Raw genomic sequence first — 8615 nt, 5'->3', positions numbered from 1 at the left:
TTTTCTCCTGGATGCGACGCCCTACCGGCAAGCGGAAGCGGGTTTCTTCAATCGTTCAGAGGGGTGGAGAAGTGCGCCGGCAGCCACACCAATCAATTCAAACCACCTTTGGACATTCAAGCCATACCGAAACTCCTTTCTTTTTTCCTTAATAAACATATCCCCCCCCCCATACCGAAACTAACGAGGTGTGTCGCTACCAGCGCGGTAGCTCATCCCTCTGAACGAGCAAACGGAGCCCATTTCCGCTCGTCGGTGGGGTGTGGCACCGAGGAAAAAATACACAGCTCGATTGTTCCGTAAACTTTTCTCCGGACCTGTGCTATGTGATCACTCTGGTGGAAGATCGGCATCCCATCTGGCAGGTAAACTAGAGGGACTACTACAGGAACAGGCGTAATGCGCAATTCTGGTGAACCTATCTCGGAGCTTGGAGTGGAAGGTAAGTATCTGTTTATATCGCCGAAGCATGGGGCTGTGCAAATATTCGCATCTTCCTAATGTCAAAGCGAATCATTGTGTGGTCGATATAAATTCGGAATCGAACATGGTATTCTGTATTGAAATGTTCAATCGAGACGGTTTATCTTCCAAGCTGAATATATTAGAACTGCAGAATAGAAAAAAAAAAAAAAAAAAAAAAAACAGCACCTACGATGAAACGATGCAAACCGAGACGACATATATCAGCAGCTAAAATCTGCCGCCATGTTCCATCTCCCGTCTCCGGCCCCGGTTAGATACCGTGTCGATGACGAGTACCGTTGTCACCTTATAAGAAGCTCCCATATAATCAGTATGACCGCCTTCTCAGTTTTCTGTGTACATTTTCCAAGACATGTATTGTCAAACAAGTGTACGAAACAAACACTGGTGTGAGGAGACATGTTTTGTGTCGTCAATGTGACCAGCCATTATACATCCGCCATACATGTTCCTACACACGTTGTTAAACACGTTTTAAGCGTTTGTATAACTACAGTGTGACTCTGCCCTTAGTGTCTCGTCCTAAAACAATGTCGTCGGTTAAGATGGATGAACGAATATTGTCCATTTATCTGATGAACATCATGCTTATAAAAGCGCGTGCATGCTCGTTTATGTAGACTGCCTGCTGGGTATGGCGATATGTAGGTGCTCGCTGCGGCGATACTCCGAAGACAGCACTTAAATTTTAGTACCAGGTGGCACATATGCTTGGATACTATAGATCAGAAGAGTGGGCAAGTGTTGTCAAAGCCACCTTTCTCAATAGTAATGTGCTGCCTAGCAAGAATCCGCATACCTGCCTGTGTACAGACCACGACTTCCCCGTTACCGAGGTGGCGTAATGGACCCACGTATTTGTTGCCCGGGGCCATTCGAAGTATAGCCCATGTGGGAGAGACGCCACGCCATGCAATTTCAAAGACAGCAGTTGATGAAAAGTCAGCGAGTGTCGGAGGCGGGAATGGAACCCACACCCTTCTGATTGCTGGTGAGGCTTGCTACCAAATTACACCAAATGGGCGTTGGTGAGGGTAAAATGTGCTTGTCTTAATTGTTCGTTCAGCGTCTGCAATTTACGTAACACGAAGCAAGTATGTCGAGGGAACTGAGCATCCTTCGAGCTTCCTCATATCCCTGTTTGTGAAGTCAGTGTCCCCGTTGGTTGGGTTTTCTTTTCTTTCTTTTTTTAATGTATCTTAACAGGGATCAACTTGCACGCGGTTATGCTGTAGGCTGTCACGATATTTCCTGAGAGAGACGCTGAGCACTCTGAAGACAGAACTTCACCGCATAGCACACTCGGTATGAACCTATATTCCATGCTCCCCATTGACTCGTTGAAAATGGGAAGCGCACGACTTCTTGCGACAATGGTCACGTTTGTCATTTGCCACAAGGAGACATGGGCTCTGCTCTCTCCTTCGCATCAGAAGCGATAACTCTACCATTCGGCGCAATGGTTGCCGAGGTAATTTCTGTTTTTAGCGTGTGGAGAAATCGTAAGACGTACTCACCAGTTGCAGGCCGTCGTCTTCCGTCACCACGATAGATGCGAAGTTGCCCTCATCCTGGAAGAGCTTTGACGAGTACAGCGACGAGGAAACCTGGAACAGGAGTTTATATCAGTTGAGTGATGCCGGAAATAAGTACTTAAAGCTATGTCATGAGACGGTCGCTCCTGGTTCAAGCGCGTACCTACAGCGAGGAGATGCATTGCTATTCAGTTTTATGATAATTGACGTGAAGCAAACGAAACCAATCAATAAATGCACAACACCGATTCGTCGAGCATCAAGTTACATGCGTCAGGAAAAGTTCGACGTCATTTAGCGTTTGCACAGTGCTCGCTACTTACATAAGTGTTGAGTACCGAACCATCGCGCTGGGGCGTTCGCAGATGAATACTTTCGGGAAACGGCGACTTCTGCACCAGACTTAGCGTTAAGCCGTCCTTGAGCTTGAGTGTTCGGGCGCCATTATCCGACCTTGCCTCTAGGAACTCCGGGTACACAATCGTCTCCTCAGATTGTACTGTAAGTGTAAGAGGGAGGTAATGCTTCGTAGACGCACCGCATGTCGTGTCCGAAGAAGCAAGTTCACCGTTTCTCTGTCGAAACTCACTTTTTCGAGCTCCGCCTCCCTCCAAATGGCAGTCCACAACAATAATAACTTCCAAAAGAGAAAGCTGGGGCAGTTTGCTATAGTTCATGATCATAGGAAGCGAGACAGCACTGCCAGTAACTAAAAACTTTGTTAATCGACACACAAGGTACGTGTGAGTACCCACACCCAATGCACGCCGCCGCAGAACGAAATTTCCAAAACCACGGCTCGTGTGACATGCAGATTGGGGACTACCGGGTTGGATACACAGGGGCAGCTGATATACGTGTTATCAGCTTTTTTCTATGTGAGGCGTCTCGACAACCTCACAAGGGAAGTTATGAAAGCGTCGAAATGTGATCGAAGTTTCTTCTAAGGCAGGTGCGCAACTACATACCTGACAGTGGGTTGATAGATGCGGGTCTATCAAGGCTATTTGGTGCCCACCTACGGCACGTTCACATCACGTCCCGTTTGCCGATCCACAAGAACACATTGACCTCCCCAGGCTATCCCAGGAATGTCACTCAGAGATAGGAATAGTATTATTAGGACGTTCCCGAATGGTCCTCAATTTGTCAGAAAAGTGTTGGAATGAGATTCGGCGTATCATCCTGGAGAATATCCCCGGCAAATCCCTCAAGGACATTGCTAGTATGGCTTCAGGAGCACAAACGGATACCTTAGAGTGAATTATTTATTTTGAGAAGTGAATGCACAATTTCAGCACCCAGTCACCGTGTGTGTTTTTGTACATATTATATATATATACCAGATTCTCATTCGTGGTTTCTTATCTTTATTCGTCCAGCGTATTTTTCATCACGAACAATGAGTGTCACAGTTTAAAAAGCAACTGTAGAGATATATAAAAAAATCCCTAGGACACTAAGACCAGTAAGCCCACTTAGAAAGGCATATACTCAAGCAGCAGTAGTTTTCCAAGACAGAAGAGACACAACTTATTGCTTGTCTTCCGAACTTCCGCAAATTCGGGAGTTCTCTTCGCACCTCAGTCAAAATGAAGGGCGAGGTATCTAAGTTTATCTTGATTTCGCACATAACCAACATTGAAGTGAGTAATTGCTTCACTGGAGTATTACATCACTATCAATATAAAGTCCGTGTTTCTTACTGCTTTGGTTTGAGGCATGCATCGTAAGTGAAGCTTGGACAGTTAAACACTATCTTTTTTGGTATCTTCGGAAATAAAATGTTCCGCGCAACGTCCCGCCAGGGACCCTTCGCGGACACTCATGCAACAACACCGCAGTCCAAGGTCTAGCAAACTATATTTTACTGCACGTCACGCCCAGTACATGGACGGAATCCTTTAAAATCCGACAATCTGTATTTGGACCACTCTATCTGTTCTTGTTTTATATTTTTTTGTTTTTAGTTCTTTTTGTAATTTAAACATGAGCACTCCTTCTTGCTTCTTGGTTGCATTTGGTAATGAGAAATAAACCGGGAACTTGATTACTGTAAGCAGGTATTAAAATGCACAACGCACTATAAAATAATTTTCTTCTCCTGTGCTTGTCCTCCGGTTGACAACCGCAGAATGTACGAAAATTGCAAACACTGGAAGCTCCAATGATGACAGCCTGTGCACCTCCTCCGTTCATCCCATCACGGACGAGGACATGATGACATTTTAAGGGCATCCTGAGGACGGTGTGTGTTCTTGGGGAATACACTCCATGGCAAACAAGCCTGAGAACGCGCGCGCAAGAAAACACCACAACACGACAGCTGAACACCAGCCAAGACGTTTAATTCGCAAACACACTCCAACATGCACAGCGTGGGAAAAGAAGAGGGGAAAAAAATGGAAAGTTTGGCGCAGAGAATTGGGTCACAAAGGGTTTGACGTCGGGAATAACGTCAAAGGAGGCGTGTGAAGGCCCGGTGATACTGTGCAAAGTTGGCCAAAACGTGGTTCAACTAAGGGCCACCTGTGTCTCCTGAGTCTTCAGCTCCGTTTCAAGACTTTAGTTCCATGACCGCCTCCAGGATTTGACCTCTTTGACAATTGGCACAGGAAGAAAAAGGTGCTTTAAATTTATCAATAAGTCATATATGACCAACTGAACAACTGAAGGATCTTCAATCAGTGACTAACATGTTATGTGCTCTGCTGTTCGGACCCTCTTACGGCATGAACCTGAATTTTTGTTTTGCCAACGTCTTCAAGAAATTGATATAACCTCTTTGTGTGCAATCCTCAGATGGACGGCTCCCAGACGTGCCCTATGAACCAAGCTACACCCTGCTCAGACTTCAACTCTTCCCGTCAATCCAACTGGCGTGACCCTTTCACCGGCACTCACGGCACTCCTCTCCAAGACTCCCAAGCTTTGTTTGGGAGTTCTGGCTGGCGCGGTGGTCGATGTCACTCCAGATAAATGCCCAAAGTTTTCTGGACATGCATCAAGCAGCAGGCGAGAAGTGCCCGGTGATGACATTTAAGTTATGTGTTGTTGCATTGCGTATTCTGGCCCAAACGTGAACATTACGCACGTAAGCTGAAATCTGGTGAAAGAGTCTGAAAATGTTACCTGAACATTTACTGTTCATTCCAGCCTGTGCGCGTTGGTAGGAAAACAACAACAGCTTTATTTTGAGACGGAAGAGGAAGAGTGGGGAGGTTCATCGCCAGAGGCGTTACTCTACCCCATTGCTGGTGGGGAGATGGGGAACAAAATAACGAGCCCCTTCACAATAACGCTCGAAGTCCGAGGGTGTTCACAAATGGCAAACGAGCTTTGAGCGCAGATCGTTGCTGCGCTGGATTGGGCCAGGGACCAAGCAATTTCGATAGGGAGAAAGGGCGAGAGTTCAGCTGACTAAGAGAATCGGAGAGAGCGGTTCGGGAAGGTTGGTAGTGGGGGCGATGAAGAAGAATGTGCTCCACATCCTCAAGAGCACCACAGTGGCAGCATGTGGGAGAGTCAACTTGTCTGAAGCGGTAACACCACTGAGCTGTAAAGGCCACATCGAGGCGCATTCGGTGGATTAATGCAGCATCTTCACGAGAGGTGTTTCGTGGCATGCGGAAAGCGAGCGTTGGATCAACGCTGCTTAACATAGAAGGGGGGAGAATGTCGGTTGTCCATTGGCGGAAACCCAGGGGTGTCAGGAGGCGTTGCAGAATGGAACGGCGGTCTTCTCTCAGCAGAGGAATACTGGTCCGTGTCCGATACGAGAGTGCTGCTTCTGCGGCACTGTCGGCCTGCTCGTTCCCCACGACACCACAATGGGCTGGAATCCACTGGAGAACTAACCTGTGGCCTGCTGCCTAGACAGTGGGGTGGGCCTCGTATGCCGGAAATTGCAATAGCCTGAAGTGCACATTTGGAGTCTGTGAAGACTGCCCATTCCCGCGAGGTAAAATCAGCTATGCGTTGTAGGAATAAAAGGATGGCATAGAGTTCGGCAGCTGTTGAGGAGGTTGGATGTGAAAGAGGTCGTCCTTGCACTACGCCTTCGGGTGGTATGACGAATGCTGAGGCGGACTTGTTGTTGCGGGATGCGCCATCTGTATATGCTGCCGTAAACGTAGAAAACTTCTCGTCTACCAGAGCAGGAAAATGGGCTCGGAGGGCTTGAGGGGGGACCTGATCTCTGACCCTGACCCTCCAGGGGGGTTCCCGCGGTATAATGTCCTTAGCAATGAAGCCAGTGAGAGTCGGCCGTGTTCTCTGCGCTACTCGATAGAAGTCGCTTTCAGGGCGGTATCGAATTTTCCTGAGGAGCGGGCGACGGGGAATGTGAGCACGCAAACGTAGAAAGTGGCGAGCCGTTTCACGTTCCTCATAGAACCTCAACCGGGTTGGTAGGAACATTATCACTGAGCTAGCAGGTTCTTCGGATTCAGTTCGTGACGAATAACTGGAAGCCGCTTAAAGATTGACAGTTAATGAAAAGGGCAAGAGCAGTGGGAGAGAACCAATAACCTCCGATTTCCATTCGGTGATGCTAGGAGTTACACCGTGCTACCTACACTCCCATAAATTCACCAAGCCATGCTAGAAAATCCAACCGTACATGCACGCACCCTGAACACATTACCTTTACATTGTTGCCTGTGACTTGCACTGTATGCAGTAGCACAGGCTTGAGTCCGATCTAGGACTGGCAAGGCACAGGCAATGTAGGCCCGACACGATGCGCTATATAGTGACGCAGTGAAGGCTCCGTGCCTTGTTTCTTTGTTTTTTTTCTTCGCAGTTCACGCGCTGCTTATACAAGCTTGATCTGTGATGCTGTACGTCAGTGTTCACGTGAGGAGAGTAGCATACGTCATGACCTCCCGTTCCGCGATGCGCCCTTTTCACGAGAGCAAAAGGATTTCTCAAAGGTGTGCGGAACAGAACCCTCGCGCTCGCGCTGTAGGTCACCTACGCTCGTTGTTCTTTCGCAGGAACTCATTTTATTCGTTGGAGAACACGCTGCACTGAAAAACGAGAAAAAAGAAAATAAAAATCCGAGGTCACGTCAGTGCTCCTTTAACTGTATGATTACTGTGTACCCCCACGAGTACGATAGCGTATTCTGAATGTTAGATACGCAATATTGTGCAGAGACAGAATATTCTTATTGTGTATGACGAAAGAAACGTCACGTGTTCGATAGCCATTCCGTGTGTTGTCCGCCATTCGCCACTAATGTAACAACCACAAATAGAACAACAACTGAATGGAACAATCACCAAGTACGTCATCAGATTATGACATAATGCATAAAATCAAACCAAGCTACTCACGTCCATGTAATCCAACCACTTGTACAATTAATACCCACACTAAAGCTCTTCGCGACAACGACATAATGGATGTACTCTAGCAGCAGTCGGCACCGTACAGAGGTCACCGTTCTGTGTGAACGGACCGTGTTGAAAGCAGAACGAGACAATTACAGTACAAATGCGTTGTTTTATATATGAATGAGAAGAGCCTCCTTTGAAAGGCTCCAACAGCTGGTCAAACGGATGTTCATGATGTCAGAGTACTTCCCAGAGGAATTTCGGGGAACCACAATATGAAAACGTATATCATGTAACGAATAGGAGCATGTGCAGAGTTAACGAGCATTACTTTGACTGACTTTCCTTTAAAAGGGGCCAGCTTGGAGCTCTACAATGCGGTACACTTGAAATGTGTTTAAGGGCGGCTTCGAAGACGTAGCGAACAAAGAAAATCGTTTTCTTATTCCGAGTGCCGAAGGCACGCTAGTATGAACTAGGCATCCATTTTTGCGCTTTTTGAGAGACGCTGACGAAATCGGGGTCGCGACTCTCGAAGGACACAGTTTTGCCCCTGGACTTTCGCGAAGGCTGGAAACGGAGGACCCCTGCGACCCAAAGCAGGACTCCGAACGTTCACCCAGTAAGAAAATTTCGTAACAATCGCTAAAAGCAGTCACCAGGGCCGGTGCTAGGGGTATGCGGGGCCTGAGGCAAGTGCACATCGCGGGCCTGTTTCACACGATTAATTGCATACTCGATATTTTGAAGAAAAAAAAGTAGTCCCTGGTTGAGGGCTTCGTGCGTGGGGTCTAACGCACCATCCGCGTCCGACCCATAAAATCCGCACGTTTTGAAGTATGCGTAAAGACCGCAGGAAGCATGTTGGTATAATTTCGGATGCCTCCATGCTGTCACGGAAGGACTCACGACGACAAGCAAAGATAAACCTTTCAACAAACGCGATATGGAGTGACTTGTGGAACGCTACCTCGCCGGTGCTCGCGTGGTTCGAGATGCCAGAATGCCTTCTCTCCCGTCTCTGTCGTGCATGGCCAAAGGTGAACCCGAGCATACGCTCGCTGTCGGCACGCAATACAAATAAATTGCTGGTCGAAAAATTACAGCACGCGGTGTATCCGCATCCGATCCGCTACCGATCCGCTGCTTTAAAATCGCATCCGATCTGCATCCGACCTCGAGCCATCCGCATCCGATCCGCACACCGCAGGAAGTCCTAAATTTTCATCCGAATCCGCAATTTTCTTTCGGATAT

This window comes from Ornithodoros turicata, unplaced genomic scaffold (assembly GCF_037126465.1).
Source record: "Ornithodoros turicata isolate Travis unplaced genomic scaffold, ASM3712646v1 ctg00000980.1, whole genome shotgun sequence".
NCBI lineage: Eukaryota > Metazoa > Arthropoda > Arachnida > Ixodida > Argasidae > Ornithodoros > Ornithodoros turicata.
This window is presented reverse-complemented; position numbering follows the sequence as displayed.